Below are 16726 nucleotides of genomic sequence, written 5' to 3'. Positions count from 1 at the left end.
CAGGAACAGCTCGGGAACAGATGTCACCTGAGTTAACCAGAAAAACATGAGCAGTTAAATGTAGACAAAATAGCCTGTGAAATGGTGACCTTCAACACACTGAGAAAACTGGCTTTTCTGCCTGAAATTAGATGATGTCGGGAAGCCAGTACTTCAGAGCTGGAGAGAACAGAACCATCCTGTCCAAGTCCCTTATCCTACAAACAAGGAAAGTAAGACCTAAAAAAGGCAGATGAGAATGTGTGTGTATATATGTATATTTTTGAGTGCTTATTACTGGCTAGGTATTTTCCATTTTTTTATTTTTTAAATTTTTTATTCTTTTTTGGCTAGGCATTTTCTAATCATGTCACATAGAATCCTGTGACGGAGGTATTCTCATCCTCATTTACAGATGAAAAAACTGAGGCTCAGGGTGATGAAGCAAGCTGCCCGAATCAGAGCCAGGATTCGCCCTGGTGTCTGCCCTTCCCACGGTACTGTGCTGCACCTAAGTCCTAAGTCACACAGCACCCTTTCCAATGCCTGCTGAGTGCCTCCTGCTTTTGTGTACTGCACCTCAGTAACACAGCACCCCTTCCAACATCGGCTGTGTGCCTCCTGTTTCTGTGCATAGAATCTCCTGTAGTGCGAAGCACGGGCTTGCAGGAGGGGCAATGCTGGAGTGGGCTAGCCGGCGACAGCGGGGAGACGGTCCAGGATCAGTCTTTGCTTCTCCTAGTTTGGGATGGATTCTCGGTGGTAGCTGTAAGCACAAAGCTGGTGCTTCCAGAACAGCTGGAGGGGCTGGGAGGATAGAAATGCCCCCCAAAAAGATGAAAGACTCCCCACTCCTGGGGCAGGGTGGAAGATCTTCTACCTTAGGCAAGCCTCCTGGTACGTGTCCATATTCCTCGGTATGAAAGAAACTGTCTTCTCTTCCAGTCAGGCCAGCCGGCCCTCTCCCTCAGTCACATACCACTTCCCTGTGATCACCACGCCACTTGCCACTCCCTCCGTCCAGGTGCCGTGAGTCACCTGGCCAAGCGCACACATCAAGTCACTGGCAGAGGTGAGACCTCGGGTCTCCTCAGCCCAATCTAGGGAGCCTGCCATCCAACAGTCATGCATAAGCGGCCCACTACGACCTGCATCATCTACCGCTGTTAAATTCCTTGTTTCCAAGCGTACCGTACTTTGTATCAGATGATCAATGCATTTAAAATCAGCAGATACAGTGAGATGTCTGCTTTCTAATAATATATAGCTTTAATAATAATAGCTTTCATGGTAGCTATTTCTCAAACAAGAAACATGACTTATCGTAAGTTTCTATGGCTGGACGCAGTGGCTCACACCTTTAATCCCAGCACTTTGGAAGGCCAAGGTGATATGGTTTGGCCTCGTCCCCACCCAAATCTCATCTTGAATTGTAGTTCCCATAATCCCCACATGTTGTGGGAGGGACCTGGTAGGAGGTAATTGAATCATGAGGGCAGTTCCCCCATGTTATTCTCATGACAGTGAGTATGTTCTCACGAGATCTGACGGTTTTATAAGGGGCTTCCCCCTTCACTTGTCATTCTCTTCCATACCACCCTGTGGAGAGGTGCCTTCCACCATGATTGTAAGTTTCCTGAGGCCTCCCCAGCCATGCAGAACTGTGAGTCAATTAAACCTCTTTACTTTTTAGCTCATTCATTATAAATTACCCAGTCTTGGGTATTTCTTCATAGCAGTGTGAGATTAGACTAATACACAAGACAATAGGATTACTTGAACTCAGGAGTTTGAGACCAGCCTAGACAACAAAGTTTCCACCTACACCTACACCTACATACACACACACACACACACACACACACAAAATGAGCCAGGCGTGGTGGCACCTTGTCCCAGTTACTTGGGAGACTGAGGTGAGAGGATCGCTTGAGCCCAGGAGTTCGAGGCTGCAGTGAGCCAAGATCATGCCACTGCACTCCAGCCTGGGTGACAGGGTGAGTCCCAGTCTCAAAAATAAGTACATTTCTATAAAATTTGAAAAACAAAGGAGAAGAATCTACCACTCTGGGTGAGGCCCTTATTAATACTAGCCAGTACTATAAATTCAGGTGTCTGCCCGGCCTTTGCAGGATTTCACAAATGCACTAAGTCTGTTGTCAGGACTCCCATGCCTGGACCTTGCCTGGAACCCCCTAGTCACTTGTCTGGCTCCCTTTCTGGAGCCCTGCCCAGAGGCAGCTGCTTTCTCACACCACCCTCTCCAGCTCTTCCCTCTCCCCCCAGCAGCAGCAGCTCCCACTCCTCCTCCCGCCCTTGTCCTTGGCCCTCCGCATGGCATCCACCATGTGCCTCCAGTCACAGCCGCATCAGGCTTTCTAGACAGTAAGCTGTTTGTCTTTTACATTTGCTACAACATCAAGCATAGCACAGAGCCAACAGCTGGCCAAATATGTGAAGTGTTGTCATTTTTAGTTACTATGCTAAAAAAAAAAAAAAAAGGAAAAGGTTTAAGCAAATAACAAAACAAAAAACAAATGAATCCATTTTAATATAAACCCAAGTAAGTATAGGTCCACAATTTCTTCTTTATAATTTTGAAACCCAAATGGCTCAGAAAACTGAAAGATTCTGCAGAAGTTTAGAGCAAACTATTTGATGGCAAAACCTGACTGAACAGATCAGGGCACTGAGTCTTCGTGCTCACACTCAGCGAATCATCAGGTTTGGTGGCAGAAACCCTAGTGTGTCTAGGGTTTCTAGAAGGGCGTGCTATGTTGGGCGGGGCTATGCAAGTGATGGGAGGAGCTTAGTGAGGGGTGGCTCTTTGCAGGTGAGGAGTGGAGCCTAGTAGGTGGGGATGCAGGTGAGCTGGGCCTTGAGGAAGGGGCTTGCAGGAGATGGGGTGGAGCCAGTGGGGCGGGGCTGCAGGCAAGCTAGGCCTTGGGGGCGGGGCTTGCATGCGAGAGGCGGGGCCTTGTGGGGGCAGGGCTGGCAGAAGAGGGTGGGGCTTGGTGATGGACCGGGCTGTTCAGCTGAGGGTAGTGGCCTAGTCGGGGGCTGCCGGAAGCTGGGCCAGGTGAACCTTGGTAATCCTCTCTGGCCTTGGTCCTCTGGCTCAGGCTGTGCCCAGCAGGGAGGCCGGCCCGATCGAGCTGCGGTCTCCACCCTGAGAGCGAGGGCTCCTTCCCCCAGCGCGGGTTAAAGCACCGTGTGTCCACCTGTGCAGTGGCTGGTCCCCATGTGACCTGGAGGGCAGAATCCCTGGGTCCTGCCGCTGGTCCGGGGCGTCTGCTTCCCCTTCCTGCAGTTCCTGGGAGGGTCTGTGTGTCCAGGGGGCTCTGATCCCTGCCTCAGGACGACGGGTGAGGGGTCAAGATCGCCCACTGTGGAGCTGGCCCGGATCTTGGTTCTGTGGATCCTCGCTGTGTGGTTCTGGAGCAGTTCTGTCCTCAGGAGAGGGATCCTCACAGCTGCCTCTTGGTGCTGTGAGAAGAATTAATAGGACGACCCCCGGGTACCTGCTCGTAGCCCTGGGCAGGGCCAGCCCTGTGTCTCCACCAGTTCCTTCCCTCTGTGCTCCCCGACACTGTCACATCACCAGCCTTTATTTCCTTTTCCTTGGACCCAGGCAGCGAGTGCCCCGCTGGCCTTGGCAGCCCCTTCTCTAATCTATCATCAAATCACTTCCTGATGGACAGCACTGACCAGCCATTGGCGTCACCAAAGCCCCACAAAATAGAATCCAACTTTCCTATTAAGCTGTGCAGAGCTGTCCCAGCCCCACTTCCCACAGGCTGGCCTCATTCACCATGGGATCCGTGGTTCTCACCTGGGGCTGGGGGTGCCCCTGGCATCCGGTGGAGAGTGTCAGAGATGTCCCTCCAGGCCCAGTACAGTCCCCCAGCCAGTGGCCGGCAGACTGCAGCACCCAGCCTGATGTCCCTGTGGCTTCCGGTTCCCTGAGGCCAGCTATGCTTTGCTGCCTCTTCATCCTTTCAGACGGGTGCCCTCTCTCCACCTTCGCTGGTTAGCAGTGTTCCATCCATTGGAGCTCAAAGCACTGCCTCCCGGCAGCACAGCCCCTTCTCCTGGCCTGCCATCTGCCTGTGCCCGGTGGTCTGTGACATGTCCTCGAGGGCCCATCAGAACGAGGCTCCCAGCGACGGAGCGGTTCCTATTTGTGTCTCTGTCCCACCTTCTCTGGTCCTGGCACCGTGTCCTTTGCTGACAGAGGTCTTGGGTTGATTGTCAGCAAAGCAGACAATCTATATGGCTCTAAATGGCTGTAAACATGCTTGATTGGAGTATTTTAAAAATAATTGGATATGTAAACATTTGAGTGTAACATAGGTGGATTTTTGGGCTAATGGTCTTGTTCTTCAGGGAATAACCACAGGCCCATCCACAAGGACCATTTCCAGCTGATTTATGGAACACTGTTCTACCTGGTTAATTTTCAACGTTATCTCAGCCTGAGAGGTAGGTCAGCATGTGACGAAGATCACTGGTTTGAATACTAACCTGCTCCTTTGGAGCTACACCTTCCATGCCTCTGTTTCTTCCTTGGTTAGGTAGGAAAGGTATGAGCTACCTCAGAGTTGTGAGGCCTGCATCGAGTGACCACATTAAAGTGCCAAGAACTGCACCCAGAATGTTGGTACTTAAAGACCTTTAAACATCCCGATGCTGCATTTTAGTACCCGGGTAAAACAGCAAAGTTATGACAGATGCAGACGCAGACCCTCGGTGAGGTGGGGGGCTGATAGCAGGAGGTGGATCACCGACCCTGGAACGAGGGCATGGTCTGTTCGAGGCTGAACGAAGTGCACATCGTTGCGTGTACCACGGAGGTCCCTCTGGTGAATTCCTGGAAGGGTCCCTGTGGCTGAGCCGTGCAGTCTTTCCGTGACGTCCGGCAGGAGCAGAGCTTTCGGGTGCAGCCTTGCTCTTGTGTGCATGGCCCTCAACTGTCTCAAAAGTCTGAGGCTTAAAGCAGGCTTGGGGTTTCCTTACACCTCACAGACATCTAATTTGCCTGGCAAACATGTTTTTCTTGGGTGTAAAGGTGAAGGAGTAGGTGTACTAATTACTGCACTTCTGGGTCAGTGACACTTGGTTGAAGACACTATCTGCCCTGGGTGGACATCTCTGGGGTGGTGAAAACCGGTGGCTGGATGTCACGGGGGTTGCCAAGAAGATGCCAGCTTTTTCCTTTTTCCTCAGTAACAACACCCTACTTTGTTTAGGGAAGCAGCACACCCAGCTGAAAATCCAATTCTCTTGTACGGCGGAGCGGCTGGTGACACAGGTCCAGATGCTGGGATGCTGATGGGGGTTCCTGGAGTGGGAGGTGTCGGGAGGCTTTCTCGACCCACAGCAGCCCTGAGCCCTTGTCCGGCCTTCTTGCCTGGGGCATGATGCCTGGAGGGAAAGCAGCTTTGGGGGCCCAAGTGCCAGAAGCCAGAGTCTTGGCCTGTGGGGCAGGCCTGGGCCAGGCTCCTCAGAGGATGTCACAGAGCTGCTGCCCATGCGGGGACCAACCACCTCTGAGCCCCATGCAGATTTTCCTCTGTAGCCAAGTGAAATGCTGGTATGGCGAGTGAGGCAGTCAGAGGCACCTTTTGTGGAAGGAGGACAAAGCTGGAGAGAAAGAGGTTTTCCTAAAAGGTCCAAGGCGCTGATACTTCGTTAGGGATAAGTCCTAGGAGTGTGGTTGCTGATGGGTGGAAAACTGTAGCCAGAGAATAAGTGGGAATAGCCCTTGTTGGTATTTAACTGATTCGTTCACGAATGGTCTGAACAGTTCTAGTGAAAAGAACATTTTGGACACAGAAGTTTTCATCCTGCCTGACAAGCAGCATGATGGTGGGCTGTTCCATCCTTCCTGGGCAACAGTGAGAGGGTCTCAGGCCCTTCTGGCCCTGTGCTGGCATTTCCCCAGGGTGTGTGTCCCGTCCCGAATAGGCTGGAATGCCTCTGGGTGCAGCTGAGCCTCTTGAAAAGGGAAGAGTCATGTGACGTGCTCTGGGTGAACAGGAAAATGAGGGAGGACAGGAAGAGGGGCCTGGAGGTGAGGAGGATGGTGAGCAACCTGGGGACAGAGGACGGAGGGTAATGCCGGGGACAGGGGATGGAGGGTAACACCACTTCTCCCGGTGCCTTTGGGGGATGCTGCCACCTCTCGCACCCCAGAGTGAAGTCAACAGGATTCTGTCCCCAGGAGCCCCAAAGCCTGGCAGCTGGGATTGGCCCAGTATGAACCACCGTTCACTGGCTCTGCACCCTGGGACAGGCTCCCTGGTGTTTCCACCCTGGCTTCCCATCTGGACAGTGGGACCCTGAGTGTCACCTTCACAGCTGCGCCTGGAGTCCTGGACTCCAGCGTGTCGTCGGCACTCGTTAGCGTTTCTTTTGTCGTGGTCCGTGGATGAAGTGGCTCTTTCTTTGTGTGTTCACAGCCCTCCTGCTCACTTTACCTTCTGGGAACACTTTTTAACATAGCTTCGTATGTGGGGAGGACTCGAGTGATTAATCGAATGTTTCGTCAGGTGCGGTTCTTCTGTTTCCCAGTTTTGACACAACATTTGGTGAAATTTCCAGGGACTCCTGTGGTCAGCCTCACAGTTTCACTCTGTCACTTTCTAATGCAGTATTCTTTGGGAGTCTTTTCAATTAAGCACCATCATTTAAAAATAAGTTTTATAATATGCAGTTTCAGGTTAATTCTTTACCTTTGTGTCTCAGGCAGTGGCTCTCCACCTGTGAGTAGTCAGAAAGGTTCACGCAGTTTTCCAGGGCGACCTTTGCATTTACTGGAACTATTAAGAACTGTTTCCTGCTTAGGCCGTGATTGACACGCAGTGCGCGTGAGGCCGTGCGTGGCTTAGCGTCTTCTGCAGGCTTAGAGGTCACTTTCTGTTCTTCCCCAAGCCTGCTCTGCTGTGCCGAGTGTTCACTGCGGGCGGCGGTCACACTGTCTGGCACAGGCCACCGAGGCCACAGGGCGGACTCCACCTAGTGGAGCCTGCAGAATGGCAGAGCCTGGCCTCCTGGCCGCCCTTCAAGGGGAGCAGAAAGCGCAAGCCTGTGATCAGAGCTGTGCTAGCCCAGAAAGCCTCCGAACAGGTTTAATTTAGGAATCAGCTCCTACCAGCTGCCCATGTTTAGGATGTGTTTGAGATTTTGTGATTTTTCCTGCACTGAAGCTACTGGGCTGGCTCTGAGTCACCGTCATGGGACTTCAGGTTGCCCCGACGGGAAGCGGTGGAGGAGGAGGGCCGCACAGAGGCTTGCCGCAGTGATAATGAAGGGCTTATTGCCTCTTGGAACAGCGAGTTCGAGCTCTTTGTAATTGTCAGCGTAAATAGTGACCCGCTGAGGACATGGCTGTAATTCAGAGTGGCATGGTTGATTGTCATCATTGATATCAGGTACCTGCCTGTAAAATGATGGTACCCATAGTGCGGCTCCAGGAGGGCAGCTCCTGCCAAACACACGTGCTCCTGGGCCCCTGCAGCCAAGGTCGTGCTGCCAGCCAGGCCTGAAGCGGTGGGTGCAGGGGGTCTTCATGGCACTGAGGGCCTCCCTCGTTTGCTTGTGGGGCCCAGCCCTCTGTCCCTCCAGGTCCCCATTGCGGCTCCTCCCTGGGTTCTCACAGCCCCATGTACACCTCCGTCTTCACAGCTTCCGTAGTTTTCTAGTGGGAGCCCCACGTGGGCGCCTGGGCAGGGATCGTGTGTTAGTCGAGTTCTCTCCAGCCATCCCTGGCTCATGGCTCAGCAGGTCCCTTCAGATGAGTCAGCCAGCTGGGTGGCTGCATGTTCAGGATACTTGTCAGGGGCCTCCCTCAGGTCAGAGCAAGACCTAGGCTCACCTCCTCCGCGGGACTTTGGAGCCTGCCCTGGAGAGACTCCAGCCACGACCAGAGGGGCCGCCCGGGTCCCCGCGGGCTGGTGGGAGTGACTTCTGAGCCACTTGAGGCCCCACTTTGTGTTCCTACACCCCACAAAGCCACTTAAAGCACCATATTCTGGTGCCGTGTGCCTCTCGAGTGTGGCACACAAGCCTGGACGGGGATCTGAGCGGGCACTGCCTTCCTCAGGCTGCACTTGTGTTTTGGGGCCCCTGGAGCACTCCTGCCTGTGATTCTCACTGGTGTCTGGGCTCCCCTAGAGGGTCTCACCCGCAACCTGAGGGCCACATTGGCAGCCACCGAGGAACCGGCAGGTCCGGCGTTGGTCCCACTCAGTCCTTCTGGACTTTGGTGACAGAAGAGACAGCAAAGCTTCAGCTGGGAGCCCCAGACCTTCTCTGCTTGGGACCCGGGGACTGAGATAGCACAGATCCTGCCATCCACGTGCTGGGGGCCCCCCTGTGCAGCTCCCTCCTCTGGTCAGGGGCCGCGCCCTTGGGCTAGGCAGCTCCGGGTCCTCACACTCAGGGGCTCAGGGCGGGTCCTGGATGCGGAGAGAAGGAAAAGGATGGCAGTTTGAGCCCAATTGTGTTGGCTTCATCTTCTGCCTCTTGTCCCTAAATACAGTTGCAAAGTTTTCCAGATGAAAACTCAGAAGGGATTTTTAATGACTGGAATCTGTGAATTCCATGGAAGCCAAGTCTGTCCTCAGCTGGTCACTGTTTATGCTAACAGTTATAAACAGCATGAACTTGCTGTCCTGAGAGGCAACACACCCTCCATTCTCTCTGCAGTGCAGCTGCCTTGGTGGGTGGAACATGCCCCTCCTCCCTCCCTCTCCCTTCCTCTCTTCCTCCCTCCCCCCTCCCCTCTCCCTCCCTCCCCCTCCTCTCTCCCCCTGAGCCCCCCCCCGTCTCCCTACCTCTCCCCTCCTCTCTCCCTCCCTCCCTCCTCCTTCTTCCTGTCTTCTCTCACCTTTCTCCCCTCACCTCTTCTGGGCGAGGGGCAGAAGAGAGGAGACCTCCGGAATCTTCTGCTTCATCCAAGCAGCTTGGGGGCAGCATCAACAGCTGCAATTTGGCTGCTGCAACAGGTGCCTCAGGGCAGCCTTTCTAATGGGAATCCTGGAATCATGTCTTTCCTTAATGTGTCCTAAAGGCTGGAGGACATGAAGTGAAACAATGCTCCATGCTCAGTCCTGTGATTTTGTGTATTTATTGGACTTAATTTGAAATTAAACTAAATGATACCCAAGGTAGAGCATTAAAAAAAGTAAAAAACAGGCTATGGTGTTTGAAAAACAAACAAAACTTTGGTTTGTTGGTTTGTTCTTAGACCTTCACAGGCTCCTAGGTCACACGTTTCAGTTTCTCAGCGAGTGACTTTCTCTCTGGAAGCCATGTCAGCCTCTTGTTTGATGATGTCAGCCACAGCAGAAAGAAGCACTCTATAGACCCTGTGCTCAGCACCTTGGCATGAGCTCCTGCCATCTTCTGTTCATGCTCATCACAGCTCTGTGCAGTGGGCGTCCTCCCGATCCATGTGGGAGGACCGAGGATGGAGGCGGAAGGGTGGGTGACGGCAGAATCACATGAGGGGTCTCTCCTGAGGTAGGGAGGGGAACCGGCCCAGGACCTCAGTGCCCATCGCGTCCTTCCTCCTCCTCCTCTGCCTCTCTGTGACTGTTTGACTCAGGCTGCAGGGACAGACATGAGTATGTGCAGAGCGTGCGTGCACCCCTGGGGGTGTGTGTTGGTGTTGGTGGGGACAGATGTGTAAAGAGCGTGTGTGCACACCTCAGGGGTGTGTGCTGTTGTTGGCATGGACAGACATGAGTATGTGCAGAACGTGTGTACACCCCTGGAGGTGTGTGCTGGTGTTGGTGGGGACAGATGTGTACAGAGCGTGTGTGCACACCCGGGGGTTGTGTGTGCTGTTGTTGGCACGGACATACGTAAGCATGTACAGAACATGTGTGCACACCTGGGGGTGTGTGCTGGTATTGGCATGGATAGACGTGAGCGTGTACAGAGCATGTGTGCACACCTGAGGGTGTGTGCTTATGTTGTTTTGTAAGCGGCAAATATGTGGCCCTTGCGTCGGGCGGCCCTGCACCCATGCTGAGTCCATCAGTGGCCCTGGGGTTGGGGTCTCCATCTCCCCAGACAGCACTCGAGTGTCTTGAGGTTTCAGATTCTTCCTCTCTGGGTACTTGGGCCTCCTCAGGACCAAACATCAGAACCAGCCAACTGGAAACTGCGAGAACGTTCAAATCCATCTTCAGTAGGGAAAAACAAAAGCAATTGGAAAAATTTTCCAACATGACCCCATGGTTAAGCCGTTAGATACTCCAGCCAACAGATTGAGTCACTTTAAAATTCACACCGATTAAAATGGTTTTGAGAGTTGCAGAGTTTTACCCGTAAACCTTGAAATAATTGAAGCGTTCTACTCCACTTGCTTACTAACTAGGGGTGGGGATAACTTTCAGTCCAAAGTAGCAACCTTCTAAATCCAGCTTAGATGCGAGGCTCCCACTGACACAGGAAGAGACAGTGGTCCTTGTTCATTCTCCTGTGTTCACATACTTTGTCATTTTTTTTGTATCCTGATCATCACTTCTGCTTTTCCAATTGAAACTAAAGGGAGTTTAGTTCTGTTTTGGAGAAGCTGTGATTAGTGGTTTCTTTTCATGGTTTGCTTAATCTCTTAAGTCTGGTGCTTACATTTACCCAAATGCACATTTCTTTAGTAGGACAGTGCAGTTGCCCAGGGCTTCTTCCTCCATATCTGCTCCCCAGGAGGCCCCCTAGGAATGGGCGCTGGAGATCCAGCCCCTCTCCGTGTGCCGTTTTCTTTGAGTCCAATGTAGGTTTGGCTCAGAGAAGAAAACAGGCCTCCGGGTTAGGTGCCTCTGGCTGCTTGCTTGTGAAATGTTTAATTTTACACATTGATAGTTGTAGCTCGCAGTATCACTGCAGTCATAAGAACAAGAAACACTCCCATAAAGTAGATAGGCAGAAAAAAGCCATAAAATTTTAATAAAGTGCAAACAAAATGATGTTGTAAGAATGTACAGTGGGAAATGCTCTCAGTCCAGCCAGATCGGCTGCGGCGTCCTCCTGTAAATACATTCAGCCACGTGTGGCCCTGATCGCAATCACTACTGTGAATTGTGATCCAGAATGTTCTTGGGGGGCTGATGCCTGGACTGTGCCAGCAGCTGAGTCTGATTGGGTGTCACAGTGGAGATGTGCTTAGTGCGGCCAGCTGGGCTGAGGGGTGGCCACCCATGCACTCGCCACGTGCAGTCGTTATTCTGGTGATGGAGTTGCACGCGGCGCGGCTTGTCCACCTGGGCTATTTAAAGTACCGGGAACCCAACCGTGGGCGGGTGCCTCCTGATATGGGAGCTGTCTTTTTTATCCGGGGCCCTCTGGTGCGGCAGACCCCGGCTGCTGGTCCCTGAGCCCATAGGGAGGCACCGGAGGGCTCTGTTGGGCCATGGAGATCCCCGAGCAGGTGGTCACTCATTGCTTGTGGAGTGGTCCATGGCCTGTGAGTTTATTCCCGGGGTCTGTGTGGGCAAGATTAACCAGTTCACAGCTGGGCACTTACACAGGTGACACTAGTTAAAGTGGAATCTATATTAGCTTGCACGGGCATGCGTGAGGAGCTGAGAGGGTGGGGGAGGCTTGGCCCTAGCATTGGAGCCCGGGTTCCTGATATTTCTGCCAGGGCCCCTGTGGGTCCTGAAGACAGTAGGTGCGATATGGACCAGGGGATGCGGAAGCCTCTAGAGGCTGTGGGAGGAAAGGAGACGGTCGCTTCCCCAGAGCCAGCCCTGCCGACACCTCGACGTTAGCTGGTGGGACCTGTTTTGAACTCCAGCTTCCAGAAACGTGAGAAAATAAGTCAGTGCTTAGGGTGCTAAATTGGGGTGATTTAGTGGAGAAATAGAAAACTAGCCCACGAAGGTGCACGCATTGAAATGTGCTCTGTCCCGGTGTTCACAGTGGTGTGAGGGGGATGACATCAGGGTTCGGGGAACTGTGCAGTTTTACTGAAGGAAGGGGGCTCGCCACGCCTTTCCTCATATAAATGAAGGTATATATGCCTGCCACACCGCCCAGGAGACAGGGACTGGAATTCTGACTTTATTTCTTATGGGAACCAAGACACAGTCAGAACACAGTGAGGGCTGAAATGAGGTTCCTGTAGCCTGAACTGGGAAGATGAATCGCAAGTAGTTTGTTTTTCTACACAGACCTGTCCTTTCAGGTTTTGTTAAGTTCTGGAAAAAGGGAGAAGTCAGGCACAACTCGGCAAGGGACAGTGTTTCTGGAGGTGGGGCGGCTTCAGCCTGAATGTGGCCGTGTGGCTGGGAGGCTCAGAAACTGCCCTCCAAGGGCACCCATCTGTTCCTTATTGCACTAATACCTCGTTTACAGAAATCCACAGAAATTCCAGAGAAGTGCGGGAGGCCTCTGGTCTGAATGGGTTTGTGTGGATCAAGGCCATGGGGTGTTGTCCCAAGTGCTTATCCTGATGTGGCAGAGGATCTGTTCCCAAATAATTATTCCACAGCTTCAGAGCCTATATCTGAGTGATAGTCTTTTAACTTTGTTGCATGAAAGCAAACAAAGTATGTCTTGAGGGTCTAAAATTCCATTTAGTATTCACGGCTGTAAACTCATACATGGGGCTTTGGGATGGAGTGAAAACCACCGTCACCTGGCGTGGACGCTGCGTGGTATTTTTAGCGTGGTGGCCTGCTGGTGCCTTGAGCTCCATCTGCAGCGTGAGCAACAGCTGTGCATTTGAGAAATGTAGGCAGGTCAGCTTGCTCCTCCAGGGGCCTGCGGGGATGCGGGTGAGGGGCCTGGGATGAGGCCACGTCAGTGGGAAGGAGCTTGGTTGTGTCAGCAGATATGTCTGCCTCTACAGGCCCGCAAGCCAGCCAGAACCCAGTTTTCCTTTGGTCATCTAATGCCAGAAAAAAACCTCTTAGAGATTCTTGTAATTTACATTAATGAACTATTTGACCATACATAAAATGTTATAAATGCATGAGGTTTTACAACTTAGCAGATGTGTAACTCACATGTTAAGATTGAATCAAACTGTTGAAGATATTTGCTTCACTTGAAGGTTTTTAGCATTTTATGCGCAAACCAAATGCCAACAGCATTTTGAAAGCGTATTTTGGAATTTTAAACACAGAATGGGACAGTGCTGGGTGTCTGGGATGCTGGTGAGGTGGACGTGACCTCAAGTTCTTGGAGCTTGCAAGCAAGCAGGATTCCTAAATTGTCACACCTGCAGTGCTGGAAGTCAAAGTGGATTTCTGTAAACGAGGTATTAGTGCAATAAGGAACAGATGAGTGCCCTTGGAGGGCAGTTTCTGAGCCTCCCAAACACCGCAGGAAGAAGCGGGGGACGGGGGGAGTTACCCACCAGAACCTGGATGGTGGAGCCAGGTTTGCTAGTGGTCCTGCGTGGCAGGTCATTACGTGCAATAAGAAACAGGCGAGCGCCCTTGAGGGCGGTTTCTGGGTCCCCTTCGCAACCGCAAGTGGTAGACGCCCCAAGGTGGGGGATGGGGTGGGGTTCAGTTATCCACCGGAGCCTGGATGGTGGAGCCGGGTTTGCTGGTGGTCCTGCGTGGCAGGTAATTACGTGCAATAAGGAACAGGTGAGCGCCCTTGAGGGCGGTTTCTGGGCCCCCTTCACAACCGGAAGTGGAAGACGCCCCAAAGTGTGGGGGAGATGTGGTGGCCGGTTTTCCAATGGGGCCAGATTTGCTGGTGGCCACTGCGTGGCAGGTCACTGAGTGGAGCGATGGGAGGTGAGTGGAGTGGGAATAGAGGACATACCCTCCACAGCTACTGCTGGGAGTTGGCTCTGGTGGCAGAGGGGGCATAGAGGGATTCCCATCAGGGGCAACACAGCTGGGGTCCCACGTGTGCTGGATGCCGAGGTGTGGCAGCATGTGATCTCAGTCTCCACAGCCGCTCTGGGACGTGGATTCAGTTACCTTCCCATCTCACATTTGAGAACTCTCAGGGGCTCACATCACAGCTGGGTGGGGTGGAACTAATGTCTCAGGCAGGACGTTGGCCCCAGAGCCCAGCTCTTACACCCCCTGCTGTTTTCAGTCCACCAAACTTCTAGAGAGGCGGGTGTGGTGGTGGGGGGCGGAGGTCGTGCATTTCAGGGGGCAGCTGAGAAACCAACACAGTAGAAGGGGGGGCAGGAAATAAACCAGGCAGGAGACACAGGCAGTGCTTGGGAGATCTGCGTGGAGTCTGGGGGTCACCTCTGGGCCTGTGAACCCTGTTCTGTGCTCCTGGCTTGCCCAACCTTGGCGCTCAGACACATGCTGCGCACTTCAGGTGAAATTTCAGTCCCTCGCGTAGTGCGGGCATCTTTTCTCCCTGGCTTTGCCTCTCCTTAAATCACAGAGTCTCAGTGGGGATGGTGGGGTGGTTGGTGGTCCATGGAATTTGCCCTCCACCTCCCCATCCTTGTCCTGTCTGGCCTGTTACCTGAATCTGTGTCTCTTCAGAGCCTGCAGATGTGTGGAGGCCACGGCAGCCTGTCGCTGACTGGCCTCTCAAACTTTTGTATTCATCAGAATCATGTTAAATGCTGATTCCTAGGCACCCCATTAGACTCTCTATGCCTGCCGGGCGTGGGTACTTTGAGGAAGGTACAGAGGGTTGCTGGGCTGTTCCAGGAGGGAATTTGCATTTGTAGAATGTCCACTGTGCTCCTTCCAGCACTCTATTTTCCACACACATGTGGCATTAAACCTGGGAGACCTCTGGGTGCTGTGCTGGGTGAGGAAGCCCCGGCTGGACGAGCGGCTGCTGGGGCTCGGACTTGATTCCTGGGCTGGGGGCTGCGGGCTTACTCTGTTCTGTGGGCCTGCTGATGGGATGCCCTGGGAAGTCCTGCTGTGCACTCAGGGAGGTGCAGAGACAGGCTCAGGAAATACAGACCATGGATTTAAAAATTCCTGCTGGAAAATCTTTTATGAGCAAATTTGCATCTGACTGAAGACAATCATTGCTTGAATAATTGGATTGTTTACAAAATTGGTCCTATGAACAAACAGATTAGTTTTCATTCATGCCTTGTCTATAATGTAAATAAGCTATTACAGCAACCTAAATTAACTTTAAATTTTGTATCAGATTGCATTCCAGATTACAAATGGCTGCTTGATAATCTAATTGATAAAACGGAGGAATTTGGTACTTGGAACCCAGAGTGAAGAGAACAGAATTGCTTTGGTTTCTTAAAACCATGTGACAGGGGTGACCTGGGGTGAAGAGAAGTGGCTGGAGTCATTACACTCGAGGAGATGATCTGCCCCAGCTTTTCTCAGCTGTCTTCTGGATAAAACAAAAGGGCGATAAATGTGGAAAAATTCAGTACTGAGTTCGTCTATGCCCTGAGCTTCTCATATGGTCATTAATGTGACCGGGCTGTATCTGTGAAGCCTCCATACAGGCACAAAGGAATTAGGCTACAGTAAGACAGCCGGCATCCTCTGGCGTCTGGGCCACGTGTCATTTCCTAAAGCCCTTTTGGGTGAAATGACAGTCGCAATGTCTGATGTTCAGAGGAGTGTAATCTCACGTATGAGATGCAGAATTTTTTTTATGCTTTTTTTAAAATTATACTTTAAGTTCTAGGGTACATGTGCATAACGTGCAGGTTTGTTACATATGTACACTTGTGCCATGTTGCTGTGCTGCACCCATCAACTCGTCAGCACCCAACTACTCGTCATTTACATCAGGTATAACTCCCAATGCAATCCCTCCCCCCTCCCCCCTCCCCATAATAGGCTCCGGTGTGTGATGTCCCCCTTCCCGAGTCCAAGTGATCTCATTGTTCAGTTCCCACCTATGAGTGAGAACATGCGGTGTTTGGTTTTCTGTTCTTGTGATAGTTTGCTAAGAATGATGGTTTCCAGCTGCATCCGTGTCCCTACAAAGGACACAAACTCATCCTTTTTGATGGCTGCATAGTATTCCATGGTGTATATGTGCCACATTTTCTTAATCCAGTCTGCCACTGATGGACATTTGGGTTGATTCCAAGTCTTTGCTATTGTGAATAGTGCCGCAATGAACATACGTGTGCATGTGTCTTTATAGCAGCATGATTTATAATCCTTTGGTTATATACCCAGTAATGGGATGGCTGGGTCATATGGTACATCTAGATCCTTGAGGAATCGCCATTACTGTTTTCCATAATGGTTGAACTAGTTTACAATCCCACCAACAGTGTAAAAGTGTTCCTATTTCTCCACATCCTCTCCAGCACCTGTTGTTTCCTGACTTTTTAATGATTGCCATTCTAACTGGTGTGAGATGGTATCTCATTGTGGTTTTGATTTGCATTTCTCTGATGGCCAGTGATGATGAGCATTTTTTCATGTGTCTGTTGGCTGTATGAATGTCTTCTTTCGAGAAATGTCTGTTCATATCCTTTGCCCACTTTTGGATGGGGTTGTTTGTTTTTTTCTTGTAAATTTGTTTGAGTTCTATGTAGGTTCTGGATATTAGCCCTTTGTCAGATGAGTAGATTGCAAACATTTTCTCCCATTCTGTAGGTTGCCTGTTCACTCTGATGGTAGTTTCTTTTGCTGTGCAGAAGCTTTTTAGTTTAATTAGATCCCATTTGTCAATTTTGGCTTTTGCTGCCGTTGCTTTTGGTGTTTTAGACATGAAGTCTTTGCCCATGCCTATGTCCTGAATGGTACTACCTAGGTTTTCCTCTAGGGTTTTTATGGTATTAGGTCTAACATTTAAG

At 51.6% G+C, this 16726-nt stretch overlaps 1 pseudogene; it reads left to right on the top strand.

Annotated features, from left to right (window-relative positions):
• Positions 1–7427: 7427 nt before the first annotated feature.
• Positions 7428–12473, top strand: LOC139361114 (uncharacterized; annotated as a pseudogene).
• The last annotated feature ends 4253 nt before the right edge of the window (positions 12474–16726 follow it).

The sequence above is a fragment of the Macaca nemestrina genome (genome assembly GCF_043159975.1).
Source record: "Macaca nemestrina isolate mMacNem1 chromosome 8 unlocalized genomic scaffold, mMacNem.hap1 SUPER_8_unloc_5, whole genome shotgun sequence".
Taxonomy (NCBI): domain Eukaryota; kingdom Metazoa; phylum Chordata; class Mammalia; order Primates; family Cercopithecidae; genus Macaca; species Macaca nemestrina.
Note: the sequence above shows the minus strand (reverse complement) of the source record. Positions and strands in the feature narration are given on the sequence as shown.